The sequence below is a fragment of the Pan paniscus genome, chromosome 16 (genome assembly GCF_029289425.2).
Source record: "Pan paniscus chromosome 16, NHGRI_mPanPan1-v2.0_pri, whole genome shotgun sequence".
Taxonomy (NCBI): domain Eukaryota; kingdom Metazoa; phylum Chordata; class Mammalia; order Primates; family Hominidae; genus Pan; species Pan paniscus.
The window spans coordinates 44,531,892-44,546,498 of record NC_073265.2 but is presented as its reverse complement, the minus strand read 5'-3'; the positions used below and the strand labels follow the sequence as shown (position 1 = coordinate 44,546,498).

The 14,607-nt window shown below is 40.9% G+C and overlaps 1 protein-coding gene across 5 annotated transcripts in view; it reads left to right on the top strand.

The window, feature by feature from the left end:
• The window catches only part of RAB27A (RAB27A, member RAS oncogene family), a 91,965-nt gene that overhangs the window by 14,929 nt on the left and 62,429 nt on the right, over positions 1-14,607 (top strand). For 2 of the 5 annotated variants that reach the window (XM_014341503.6, XM_003827864.7), the window contains exon 2: positions 12,029-12,148. The exons of 1 other annotated variant lie outside the window; for it this stretch is intronic. The gene's annotated coding sequence lies outside the window, so the exon portion shown is untranslated. Of the gene's footprint in view, positions 1-11,270; positions 11,445-12,028; positions 12,149-14,607 lie in introns of those variants that run through there. 2 more of the 5 variants (XM_063596653.1, XM_063596654.1) reach the window with 2 other exon arrangements.

Genomic DNA, 14,607 nt, shown 5'->3' with positions numbered 1-14,607 from the left:
AGAAATCCAGAGCTGTGCCTCAGGTCACATAGCTAATTGATGGCAGGGATGGTTCCAGAAGCCTGGTCTGATGGTTTCCTGGTGTGTTCTTTTTATGTTCTTATTCTAATACTTCTTGATTGGAACCAGTTGTACTGTGGACAATCCAAAATTGTATGTGTTGTTCAAAAGAAGTGACATCTGGATGGAACTTTGCTAACACCCAGAGTATCTTCCTTGAACTCCTCTGAAATACATTAGGAGGTGAAACAAGTATATTATGATTTCCCTATGTTAAAGCAGTGCAGAAATATCCAAGTGCCTGCTCTGTGCCAGCTGCTGGTTAAAGGCCTGTACTGCTACTTTTCTGTTCCAATTCTTGCCCCTCCCCGCCATAGCCCATTCTTCACATAAAGCCAGTGATGTCCCAAAAAAGGAACTCACACTCTTGAGGAGCATGAGACAAAATTTTAAAAAATTAAAGGAATTTAATTCATATTCTTCTGCTTAAAATCCCTTAGTTGCTTTCATTGTAATAGGTATAAGATCCAAATATGTACCTGTGGTCTGTAAGGGCCTCTGGTTTCTTTTTGTTTCCTTCTCCTTTCCTTTCCTACCTTCCTTCCTTCCTTCCATTCCCCCTTCCCTTCTCCCTTCCTTCCCTTCCTTTCTCTTCTTCCTTCCCTTCCCTTCTTTCTTGTCTTTGTCACCCAGCTCACTGCAACCTCAACATCCTGGGCTCAAGTGGGTCCTCCTGCTTCAGCCTCCTAAGTAACTAGGACCACAGGAGCATGTCACCATGCTGGGCTAATTTTTGTATTTTTAATAGAGATGGGGTTTTACTATGTTGGCCAGGCTGGTCTCGAACTCCTGACCTCAAGTGATCTGCCTGCCTTGGCCTCCCAAAGTGCTGAGATTACAGGCGTGAACCACTGTGCCTATCCTGGACTTTATTTTTTAAATGAAACCAGAATGCCAGTTTATTGATATATGAGAAATGGAACTGCTAAGCAGAGTAGATTCCTTTTTTTGAGGACAGTGTATGCTTCCTTTAGGAAGAATAGCCAGGTGAAGCAAATATAAAAGGAGAAGGCTACTGGGTAAGTATAGACTCAGGACCCAGTGAATTGGAAATCAAAAAGACCCAAGAGCTTTAATGCTGGAGAAAGATTACCATGTTAATGCTTCCTCAAAACTGGCTATACATGAAAATCGCACAGGGAGCTTTTGTTTAAAACATGCTCACAAAAGAGTGTAAATTGATTCAACCATTGTGGAAGACAGTGTGGCGATTCCTCAAGGATCTAGAACTAGAATTACCATTTGACCCAGCAATCCCATTACTGGGTATATGCCCAAAGGATTATAAATCATGCTACTATAGAGACACATGCACACGTATGTTTATTGTGGCACTATTCACAATAGCAAAGACTTGGAACCAACACAAATGTCCATCAATGATAGACTGGATTAAGAAAATGTGGCACATATACACCATGGAATACTATGCAGCCATAAAAAAGGATGAGTTCATGTCCTTTGCAAGGACGTGGATGAAGCTGGAAACCATCATTCTCAGCAAACTATCACAAGGACAGAAAACCAAACACCACATGTTCTGACTCATAGGTGGGAACTGAACAATGAGATCACTTGGATACAGGAAGGGGAACATCACACACCGGGGCCTGTCAGGGGTTGGGGACTGGGGGAGGGATACCATTAGGAGAAATACCTAATGTAAATTATGAGTTGATGGGTGCAGCAAACCAACATGGCACATGTATACCTATGTATCAAGCCTGCACATTGTGCACATGTACCCTAGAACTTAAAGTGTATATATATATAAAAAAACCATACCCACAAGAAACAACAACACATTTTTCAGTCTCTCCTTTGGTGATTCTAATTTATTAGGTTTGTGGCTAGGGCTTGGGAATCTATGTTTTATTTTAAATACTGCTCTAGTGATTGTTGGTGGACAACCTGGTTTGGGAACCAGTGTCTAGCTCACCTTTACTCCCAGCCTGAGTAAACTCAGGCTGGAAGAGATCATATGTCTCATGCAGAGTCACACAGCAAGTGAGTGGGAAGATAGAACTCAAATCTCCCTGTCCTCTCTATGCATTGTTCAAACAACATAGTAAGATTCTCAGGGACAGAGGCAGCACAGCCTCGGAAATTGCTGGTTTCTTAGTTTTTTTCTCTATTTACATGAAACTAACCAGTCTAGTGTCAAACAGGAAATATACACAGCATAGTTTTTCTTTTTTTATTGCAAAGTGTCAGATTAGGACCAGTAACGTCAGCACCACCTGGGAACTTAGAAATGCAGATTTTCAGCCCCACTCCAGACCTACTGAATCTGAAACTCTGGTGGGGCCTAGAGTCTGTGTTTTAAAACCATCTAGGTGACTCTGATGCACCCCGAAGCTTGAGAACCACTGTCTACAAGTACATTTCATGACTCAATCGCTGGTTAAGGCTGCTGACCTCGGCCTTTGTAGTTGATGAGTCATTAACATTGAGGCCTTAACTTTCCTAGCCATCTGCTTTCCTTGGTGATATTTATTCAAAACAGGTGACATTTATTCAAAAACTATTGTTGTAAGTCTTCATTAGAATGCCATACACAAGCGAGGGAATGGACTTTTATTGAGCACCTGCTGTATGTGAGACACTGTGTGTGAGGCTATTACTTATTTCATTTGATTCTCACAACCACCTTGCTAGGTCAGTATTATTATCCCTATTTTACAGATTTGGTATCTGAGGCTAGTAGAAGTTAAATATGATCTTGATGTACAGGCTATTTGCCTAACTGTAGTTGTACATTTTTGCCATCTGTTGTCTCCCTAGAACAGTGGTTTACAAACTTGATTGTGTATAACCAGAAAGCCCCTGGGAAGCTTGATATAAATGCAGATTCCCTGGGCCTCCCTTGCAGAGATCCTAATTCAGAGGCCTGAATGGGACCCAGAATTTTGGATTTTCATCACATACCCTAGGTGATTCTGCTGCCAGTCCTGGATCCATTTTCACCTGCCCTAATTGGTTGACCAGTTGCCCCTCAAGGCTTCTCTGAGGTTCTGTGTTGTCCTGTGTTTTGTGGTCACAGGCCTCGGACACTGGGTGGAGAAGAAATAGAGTATGGGGGGACAGGCCATGGGAGCCTTTATTAAGAGTGTTATCTGCCTGGCTCTTTCTGCTGTCTCTACTGCTTCTTAGAGGGTTCCTAGGCCATATTTTGGCTTTGAGTAACTTGTGATTCTTTCCATTATCTATCCCAAAGTTTGGAACTGTTCTTTTAGCAACTGTGCCCTTTTGTCTGTGGGGTGCATAGATGTGAGCAATTTCCTTCAGGCTGTAATTAATAACTGTGGAGTAGGGAGTTGCTTCAGCTTTTGAGTTCAGAAATGGTATTTCATCCGTTTGGTGATACAAGCCCTTATTTTTCAGGGATAGAATTGACATAATTAGTGAATGACTTGGCTTAGAACTTAGAACTTAGAAATGCAGATTTTTCAGCCCCACGCCAACGTACTGAATTCACTAAATAATTAGAAGACTGGGCCGGGTGCGGTGGCTCACGCCTGTAATCCCAGCACTTTGGGAGGCCGAGGCGGGCAGATCACGAGGTCAGGAGATCGAGACCATCCTGGCTAACATGGTGAAACCCTGTCTCTACTAAAAATACAAAAAATTAGCCAGACGTCGTGGCGGGCGCCTATAGTCCCAGCTACTTGGGAGGCTGAGGCAGGCGAATGGCGTGAACCCGGGAGGCGGAGCTTGCAGTGAGCTGAGATCGTGCCACTGCACTCCAGCCTCGGTGGCAGAGTGAGACTCCGTCTCAAAAAAAAAAAAAAAAAAATAATGATTAGAAGACTGAATAATCTGGTGCTATTATGAAGGAAAAAAGTGAAATGGAAATTAAAAACAAATTTCAGATATGATGCCTCTTCTTTGTGAGGTGGCAGGCTGATTTCTGTTCACAAGTTTAGAAACGGCTACTGACATAAATACCCCAGGGCTCCCATAGTGTAAAAGAGTCATTTCTATGAAAATATAGTGGAAACCTGCCAGGCTTTTGTCCAGTAGAGAAATCAGAAATGTTGAACTATTAAATGTCTTTAATATGGTTTAGTCCCTGAAACAAAATGTGTGTTACAAAATGGGAAGGAAATTCACAAAAGCAAACATTGCAGCTTCCTGAAGTCCACTATATATAAAGCAAATTACAGGTTATGTTTCTAAGAATACTTTCTTTTTCTACCTGATACTAGGGTTGATAATAACAATATGCAAGTGAGTATAATAACTACAGCTACCATATGTGTCAAGAGTTATACAAACATTTTCTCATTTAATCCTCAACAATCTTTCAAAGCAGATATTATCTTTCATTTTACAGATGATGAAACAGGTTGAAGAAGATGAAGTAATTTGCCCAATGCTGGGATATGGTTTCCCGGGATGCATGACTTTCAGTGCTATAACTCAGTCCCCACTAAACTGGGATGGTTGGTCCCACTGAGTGTCACCCAGCCTACTGACCCATAGTTGATAGTAAGGCCAAAGGGTTCTGAGTTGGACAAATGGTTAATGTATTGAAAATTGCCAACCTGCATCACAGAGCAACTTTCAGAACATTTTTTGGTGCCCATTTTTCTTCATTTTACACACAGTTCTAATAAGCTTGGTTATTTGGTTTCCAGGTGCCTTGTCAATTAAAAACAGTGCATCGGAAGGGGTAGGGGTTGTCCCAGGAAGGCACACTGATTACTGTGGTGAGGGATAGCTGCCTGACAGCAAAGGTGAGGGGAGGGAGAAGGAAATATAAATTAACAAAAGACACGAAATAAATACAGCGGTCAGGAGCCATTTATTATGGAGGCAAACAGGCTGGTCTCGAACTCCTGGCCTCAAGTGACCTGCCCGCCTCTGCCTCCCAAAGTTCTGGGATTACAAGTATGAGCCATCGTGCCCTGCCAAATTTACCAAAGTTATACGTGGACGTTGTTCTACAAGGGCTGTTACAAAAAACCAGTAGACTCCTCTCCCCCAGCCCATTTCCTGCTCTCCAGAGTTAACCACTGAAGTCTTGCAGTAGTTTATACATCTAGTCTCTAAATGACACATTTATATTTCTGTGGTCAGTTTTTCAGTTTTAGTCATTATCTATTGATACTTTATTACAGAAGTAGAGAATTTAGCTCATTGCTCCATCCACCCCTGCCACAAGTATGCCATTTTCATCTCCTCTTTCTTACCTGAGTTTGTTCATTTGTTCCTACGTTTGTTTGTTCATTCTTTCCTTCCCCTACTTAACAATTTATTTTTAAAAAAACTACTTTATGGGAGGTATTATTGACAGATAAAAAGTCTGTACATATTTAATGTATACATCTTGATGAATTTGGGGATAATTATTCACCCATGAAACCATCGCCACCATCAAGGCCATAAATGTATCCATCACCTCCCAAGGTTTTATCCTGCCTGCTTTATTATTATTGCATTTTTGTGTGTGTGTGATAAGAATAATTAACACTGGATCTATCTTCTTAGCAGATTTTCAGTATATAATACAGTATTATTAGCTATAGACACTATACTGTATAATAGCTTTTCAGAACTTATTTATTTTGCATAACTGAAACTTGTTCTCTTTAACTATGACCTTCCCATTTCCCCCTCCTCCCAGTCCCTGGCAACCATCATTCTGCTCTCTGCTTCTGGGAGTTTGAGTTACTTTTTTTTAAATTAAAATTTTTTCTTTTAGAAACAAGATCTTGCTCCGCTGCCCAGGCTGGAGTGCAGTGACGTGATCATAGCTCACTGCAGCCTTGAAGTCATAGGCTCAAGCAATTGTCGCGCCTCAGCCTCTTGAGTAGCTGGGGCTACAGGAGTGGCCACCATGCTTGGAGAGTTTGACGTTTTAGATTCTATATATGAAATATATGGGAGATCACATAGTATTTTTCTTTATGTGTCTGGCTTATTTAACTTAGTATAATATTTTCCACCTATCCGTATTGTCACAGGTGGCAGGATTTCTTTCTTTTTTAAGGCTGAATACTTTTTCGTTGTATGTATAGACCACATTTTCTTCATTCATTCATTGTCAGTGGACACTGAGGTTGTTTCTAAGTCTTGGCTATTGTGAATAATGCTGCAGTGAACATGGGAGTACAGATATCACTTAGAAATCCTGATTTCAATTCTTTCAGATGTATTATACCCAGAAGTAGGATTGCCAAATCCTATGGTATTCTATTTTAAAAATTTTTGAAAACATTTTTTTAAAGAAGCTCCATAATGTTTTGCATAGTGGCTGTACCAATTTGTATTCCCACCAACAGCGTACAAGGTTCCCTTTTCTCCACATCCTTGCCAACACTTATCTCTTGTTTTTTTTTTTTTTTTAAATTAGCCATCCTAGCAGATGTGAGGTAATCAAAATCATTGTGGTTTTGATTTGCATTTCTCTGCTGATTAGTGATGTCGAGCACTTTTTCATATACTTGTTGACCATTTTTAATGTATTCTTTGAAAAAATGTCTATTCAGGTCTTTCGCCCATTAAATTTTTTTTTCTTTTGGGGGGTGTTTTTTTGGTATTCAGTAGTATGAGGTTCTTGTATATTTTGGATATTAACCCCTTATCAGATTTACATTTTTTTCCCTTCTATAGGTTGCCTTTTCTTTCTTTCTTTTTTTTTGAGGTGGAGTGTCATTCTGTCACCTGGCTGGAGTTCAATGGCACAACCTCCACTCACTGCAACCTCTGCCTCCAGGCTCAAGTGATTCTCGTGCCTCAGCCTCCCGAGTAGCCAGGATTACAGGTGCCCACCACCGTGCCCAGCTAATTTTTGTATTTTTAGTAGAGATGGGGTTTTGCCATGTTGGTCAGGCTGGTTTCAAACTCCTGCCCTCAAGTGATCTGCCCTCTTTGGGTTCCCAAACTGCTGGGATTACAGGTGTGAGCCACCATTCCCGGCCAGTTGCCTTTCCATTTTGTTGTTTCCTTTGCTGTGCAGCAGCTTTAGTTTGATGTAATCCCACTTTTTTTTGTCTTTTTTTTGTTGTTGTTGTTAGATGGAGTCTCACTCTGTCACCAGGCTGGAGTGCAATGGAGCAATCTCGACTCACTGCAACCTCTGCCTCCTGGGTTCAAGTGATTCTCCTGCCTCATCCTCCCAAGTAGCTGGGATTACAGGTGTGCACCACCATGCCCCAGTTAATGTTTGTATTTTTAGTGGAGACGGGCTTTTACCATGTTGGCCAGGCTGGTCTTGAACTCGTGACCTCAAGTGATCCACCTACTTTGGCCTCCCAAAGTCCTGGGATTACAGGCGTGAGCCATTGCGCCCGACTGGATTGTTTAGAGTATCTCTTATTATTCTTTGTACCTCTGTGGTATCAGTTGTAACACCTCTTATTTCATTTATAATTTTATTTATTTGAGTTTTTACTCTTTTTTTTAGACTAGCTAAAGTTTTGTCTCTCTCTGTCTATACATATATATATATATAATTTATTTATTTTTTTAAGGACGGATTCTTGCTGTGTCACCCAGGCTGGAGTGCAGTGGTGCAATCTCAGCTCACTGCAACTTCTGCTTCCCAGGTTCAAGTGATTCTCCTGCTTCAGCCTCCCAAGCAGCTGGGATTACAGGCACCTGCCACCACACCTGGCTAATTTTTGTGTTTTTAATAAAAACGGGGTTTTGCCATGTTGGTCAGGCTGGTCTCAAACTCCTGACCTCAGGTTATACGCACGCCTTCGCCTCCCAAAGTGCTGGGATTACAGGCATGAACCACCGCGCCCAGCCAGTTTTGTCAATTTTGTTTATTTTTTCAAAAAACAGTTTTATTCATCTTTTCTTTCTTTTCTGTTTTTTTTGGTCTCTATTTCATTTTGGCTCCAATTTTTATTATTTCATTCTTTCTTCTAATTTTGGGCTTAGTTTGTTCCCTTTTTTCTAGTTTGTTGCAGTATAAACTTAGGTTGTTTACTGGAGAGCTTTCTTTTTTCTTAATGGAGGCATTTATCACTGTAAACTTCCCTCTTAAAACTGCTTCTCCTGAATCCCCTAAAATTTTGATGTGTTGTATTCTATTTTCATGTATCTCAAGATTTAAAAAAAATTCCTTTTGATTTTATTTGGCCCATTGGCTGTTCAGGATTATGTTACTAAATTTCCACAGATTTGTGAATTTTTCAGTTTTCTTCCTGTTATTGATTTCTAGTTACATATCGGTGTGGTCAGAAAAGATATTTAATATGATTTCAATCGTCTTAAATTTGTTGAGACTTGTTTTGTGGCCTACTGTATGTTCTATCCTGAAGAATATTCCACGTGCACTTGAGAAGAATGTATATTCCCCTCTAGTTGGATAGAAAGTTCTGTATGTGCCTGTTAATTCCATTTGTTCTATAATGTTGTTCAGATCTGCCATTTCCTTATTGATTTTCTATCTGGATGATCTGTTCATTGTTGAAAACAGGGTATTCAAATCCCTTACTATTATTGTATGGTTATCTATTTCTCTTTTCAGTTTGGTTAATATTTGCTTTATATATTTAGGTGCTTTGATGTTGGGTGCCTACATGTTTACAACTGTTATATCTGCTTGATGAATTCACCTCCTTGTCACCACATAACTACCTTCTTAGTCTCTTGGGACTGTTTTTTACTTGAAGTCTATTCTGATATAAGTATAGTCACCCCTGCTTTCTTTTGGTTTCCATTTGCATGAAATATTTTTTTCCATCCCTTTACTTCCAGTCTGTCTGCCCTTAAATCTAAAGCAACTCTCTTTCAGGCAGCAAATAATTGTATCTTATTTTTTATATATATTCTGTCATTCTATGTCTTTTATTTTTTATTTTTATTTTTATTTTTATTTTTGAGATGGAGTCTCGCTCTGTCGCCCAGGCTGGAGTGCAGTGGCGCGATCTTGGCTCACTGCAACCTCCGCCTCCCAGGTTCAAGCAATTCTCATGCCTCAGCCTCCCTAGTAGCTGGGATTACAGGTGCCCTCCACCACGCCTGGCTAATTTTTTTGTATTTTTAGTAGAGATGGAGTTTCACCACATTGGCTAGGCTGGTTTTGAACTTCTGACCTCAAGTGATCTGCCCACCTTGGCCTCCCAAAGTGCTAGGATTACAGGCTTGAGCCACCGTGCCCAACCTCTATGTCTTTTAGTTGGAGAATGTAATACATTTACATTTAAAGTAATTATCGATAGATAGGGACTTCCTATGCCATTTTGTTCATTATTTTCTATTTGGTAGTTCGTTCTTTCTTTTCTTCTTCTCTTGGTGTGCTGAGCTGCTTTTTAAGCAGATGACCACCATTCTGTCTGTTTTGAGTCCCTATGTTACTGTCCCCCAAATTCCAGAAGTTTTGGGGTTCTGAATCCCTGAGACTTTCTGGAGATTCTGTGATGAGTTCCTTCTTGGATTTCCCTACTGGCAGATAGTCAGCTTTCCGAGGTCTGCTAATCAGTTACCTCTAGTCCATCTACTCTGTAGCTTCTACCATTTTGTTGCTTCCACTACCTGATCTTTGTCCTTGTGAGTTTATGTCTAAAAGAAATAAAACATTCTTTATTGCTATATTAGTGAGATTTTGGGAGGCAGCAGAACCACATGTACATGTTGAGCATGCCATCTTTATTCTGAAGTCTGAAAGATATTTTAGAAAGCTTTCAATACAGAAGCATCCAAAAAAGGTTTTGTTGCTTTAAGCAGACTATGAAAGATGGTATTGTCATAATTTTACTTGCTATTCAAATTATAGTTCCAGAGTTAGGAATGTTAGTATTACCTGGGCATCACCTGGGTGCTTACTAGGAGAAATACAGACTCCTGAGCCCCCTACAGGATTTTTTTGTTTGTTTTTGTTTTTTTGAGACGGAGTCTCACTCTGTCACCCAAGCTGGAGTGCATTGGTGCGATCTCGGCCCACTGCAAGCTCCGCCTCCCGGGTTCACGGCATTCTCCTGCGTCAGCCTCCCGAGTAGCTGGGACTACAGGCGCCCGCCACCACACCTGGCTAATTTTTTGTATTTTTAGTAGAGACGGGGTTTCACCGTGTTAGCCAGGATGGTCTCGATCTCCCCCTACAGGAATATTGAATCAGAATTAGCATTTTGAAAGATCCCTAGGAGATTCCTATATATCCTGATGGTTGAGAAGTGCTAATATGAACTTGTAATTAAAGGAAGCTAACTCTAATGAATTTTAATCTGGGATTTAAAAATCTTGATACATTTTCTTACTAAATTGTTCTCAAAATTCTCGAGGTTGCTGTGTGATATAAAAAAGAAAGGGGTGCATTTTCATGAGATTTTCGTCAGGTGTGAAACGAAAATTCCATTTCATTTACCATGAGAAGAGATGTCAGACTGGTTGTGCTCAGACTTTTCTTAGTTGCCCACAGTTCTTGAGGCCGGTGGTGGTTTTTTTAGATTGGACAGATTGAGTCTTCAGTCACACGTTGAGCTGCCATAATGAAAGCGTAGCTTCTCCTAGAGGCAAGGGATAGATTGATTAGTTCTATGTCCGACATTTCACCCAATAATTCATAAGTGCTCAATAAGTGATTGTGGGGTGAATGAATAAAAAACAAGATACAACCCCTGTCTTCAAGATTGTCACAAAGCAACAGCAAAGACCAAGAAATAAATTGAATAATTAGCATACAGGGGTGACCAGTTCTAGAAACAGTAAACACAGGGAAGGTGTATCCAGCTCAGCATTGCTGGCACAAGGAGCCAAGGAGCTGATTCTCTTAGTGAACAGAACTTGGTGGATTTAGAGCAGCAGCTCTCACACTTTAGTGTGTATCAGAATCACCTGGAGTGCTTGTTGAACCACAGACACCTGTGCCCTATCCTCAGAATTTCGGATTCAGTTGGGCGGGCCCAAGAATGTGCAAATCTAATAAGTTCCTAGAAGATGCTGATAATACTGGTCTTGGAACCACAGTTTGAGAACCGCTTAACTTAGAGAATTATAAAACGTACTGATGGCTGGACTCTAGCAGCTTATAGGAAGGAGGCAGGTGATACTGAAGGCAGAAGCTTAAGGAGCAGGGATTTTATTGTGGAGATTGTGGGGAGCCATTAACAGGAGAGTGATGGACTCTCATTTGCCTTTTGGAAAGATCACTTTGGGTGTGGTGTGGAGGGTGGATCAGAGTCAAGAATACGTGGGGACCAGAAAACCAAATAAGTGGTTTATTATAGCCATCCAAGAAATAATAAAAACTTGGAGTAAGAGCAAGAAGATGAATATCCTTAGGACTTGGTGGCCAATTGGAAGTGGGAGGGGCAGAGAGGGAGGAGTTAATGAGAGCCATCAGATTTCTGGCTGTGTTGGGATTGTGTGATTCAAGACACAGGAAGAGAAGTGGGTTTGAAGCAAGGTTGTGGAGAAAAGCAAAGGAGGTGAGTACGGGGCATGCTGGATTTGAGATGCCAGCAAGATATCTGGGTGGACTCCCTTGTAGGCAGTTTTACTTATGAAATTGGAGGCCAGCTGCAAGGTCTGGTAAGTAATCTAGCCCCATCCCTCCTGCCACTTCCATTTGATCCCCCATATTGTTTGTTTGGATCAGGCATTGTATTTGTAAGCAACAATATGAATATAACCTTTAAGGGCCTTGAGAATACAATACTTTTCTAAATGTTTTCTCAAGAAAACAAATGTTCTACTTTTTTGATTCACGGGGTAGGTGGGCGGAAGAAAGAGCTGAAGTGCAGAGTCTTCTAACACCAGAAGAGGTTAATAAAGCCGCCCTCTGAGTGGCCAGTCGAACTGGAACTTGGTAAGCTTGAAAGGGGCAAAAATCACTTGACTGGTCTGCAGTGCCATATGACAAACAGCTGAGACTAATTAGCTGGATTGTGGGTTTTTACAGCGATGCCTGTTTTGAAAGTTGATGGAGCGAACTGCTTTTCCAAAGACTCTTTTGAAAAACTTTTTAAGTAGGCCATTCTGACTTTAACATTTCTCTTTGTCTTAACATTAGACAAAAAGTAACCTTCCTGAAGAGGACATGTGATTGGAAGTTGTCAATTGTTGAAGCATTGGTAACTCCAGTCTCTAACGTTTTAGAAAATCATAACAAGCGGTTCTCTACCCTGTAAAGGTATGGTTTTGTATTTATCTTTTTTTTTTTTTTGGTAGTGGTTTTGAGCTCTGTCATGTCAATTTTCATGCGCTTAAATTATGTGCAATATAACATACAATACCATTGCACGTACTGTTTTTAAACTAAAGACTTAATGATGTCTACTAAATTTCTTGGGATTAGTTTGAAAAGTGCATTTTCAGTGACCAGGGAGTGGGTATGAATACTGACCGCATTCTTCCTTTCTTTTCTGTACTTGAATAAAGAAACATAGGTTTTTACTTTCAGGAAATTGTTGAATATGAGAGCTGATTAGGAAATTGAATTATTCTGAGAGTCTTGCTTATCCTCTGAGGGTTGTTTGACAAAAATTCAAGCTTATTGGTGTTTTGTTTTTGATAGTATTAATAGCTTTTTTTTGGTTTTGTTTTGTTTTTTAAATTTGAGACAGAGTCTTGCTCTGTCGCCCAGGCTTGAGTGCAGTGGTACAATCTCAGGTCACTGCAACCTCTGCCTCCCAGGATCAAGTGATTCTCCTGCCTCAGCGTCCTGAGTAGCTGGGACCCCACGCTACCATGCCTGGCTAATTTTTGTATTTTTAGTAGAGATGGGGTTTCACCATGTTGGCCAGCCTGCTTTCTAACTCCTGACCTCAAGTGATCTTCCCACCTGGGCCTCCCGAAGTGCTGGGATTACAGGCATGAGCCACCGTGCCTGGCCTAATAGTGTTAATAGTTTTAATGGAGGAATGTAAGTGTGTGTTTTAGTATAAGGTTTATTTCTTCTGGGAATGAAATCTGCTTTTAAATTAGTGTTAATTCTGTTAGGTTTGATAAGGGTATTGTTATGTAAGGAAATGTCCATATATTTTAGAAATACAAAATGAAGTATGCCAGAGTGAAAGATCTGGGTGGTGAGTGTGATGGGAGATTTCATTATATAATTCTACTTCTGGATATTGTATTAGTTTACTAGAGCTGCCATAACAAAGTACCATAAACTGGGTGGCTTTAAAACTGTGTGATTTCAAAAACAGAAATTTATTGCCTCACAGTTCTGGAGGCTGAAAGTCTAAGATCAAGATGTCAGCGGGGTTGGTCCCTTTTGAGGACTGTGAGGGAGAATCCATTCCAGGCCTTTCTGCTTAGCTGTGGATGGCTGTCTTCTCCCTATGTCTCTTCATGCCATCCTCCCTGTGTTCATATCTGTGATCCCAGTGCCTTTCTTGTGAAGAGACCGTGAGGGTGGATTAGGACCCACCCTAATGACCTCTTTTTAACTTGATTCCCTCTATAAAGGTCCTAGCTCCAAAAAACGTTGTATTCTGAGGTACTGGGAGTTAGGGCTTCAACATGTGAATTTTAGGGGGACACAATTCAATCCATAACCTACATGTCTGAAAAGCTTCTTAATATGACATTTTAAAGATTTGCCTCAAAATGCATGCAGTAAACATTTGTTAAGCCCAGTGCCTGGACTGGGCTGGATTTTGAGTGTGTGAAGATGCATAAGACATGGTTCCTGTCTACTAACCCATGGTTTAATCAAATATAGGGATCTAACTTTGTGAGTGTGTATGTGTTTACTTATTGCTTCCATTGAGTTGTAGCCACTCTCACACTTGTGTGTCCCTGGGAGCACAATCAGGGTCCTGACACATGGACAGCCTAACCACAAGAGACACCTGGAAGGGTTCCCATGCTCTGAGCACCCATAAGCATAGATTAAGAGAGTGGAAGGACTTCATATTCACCCAGTCCATTCTTCTCATTTTACAGATGAAGAAATTGAGGCTCAGAAGTGCTAAAGTCATTTGCTAATTTGTATTAGTGCCAAGGCATCCTTCAGAATATCCTGGCTTCCATTCCAGTGTGGTGACCAAACAATACTGTTTTCTTTGCCACAAACTCATGCTTTTCACCTGGGAATGAACCCCAACCTCCATTATCAGAAGTCACTGTGGGAAAGAGCCTTGATTAAAAGCTGACATTCTCTGTCAAGGTTCTTGGATTATAAATACCAAAAAAAAAAAAAAAGATGTTTTGGGGATGAGTGTTTATTCATGAGGGCATTTTATCCATAGAATGAAGTTGGATTTAATACATTCCAAAGGAGTTTACCCCCATCTTGGCTGCTCTCTCTGTCTCTTACCACTTTCTCCTTGTCACTTGTTGAAATAGTTAAGTCACAGAGGTATGACCCTGCAGCCATAAAAATACAAACAACCATTTTTCTTCTTTCTTGGTGCTTCTGCTGCCCACAAGACAGGAACTGTGGCAGAAAGGGAACGGTCTGGTGAAATCTTGCTGGCTGGCAGGATGGCACCACGGCAACTAGGCTGCCTCTCTCTGCGGCTGTTTCAGCTTCCGCCCTCTCTGGACCCTCGGTACCTGAGTGCTCATAGGGGAAACTGTCTTCTTCCTGCCTCCATTTCTGTTTTTCCTCAGTAGGATTAAGGCTTCTTGAGATATCTGCTC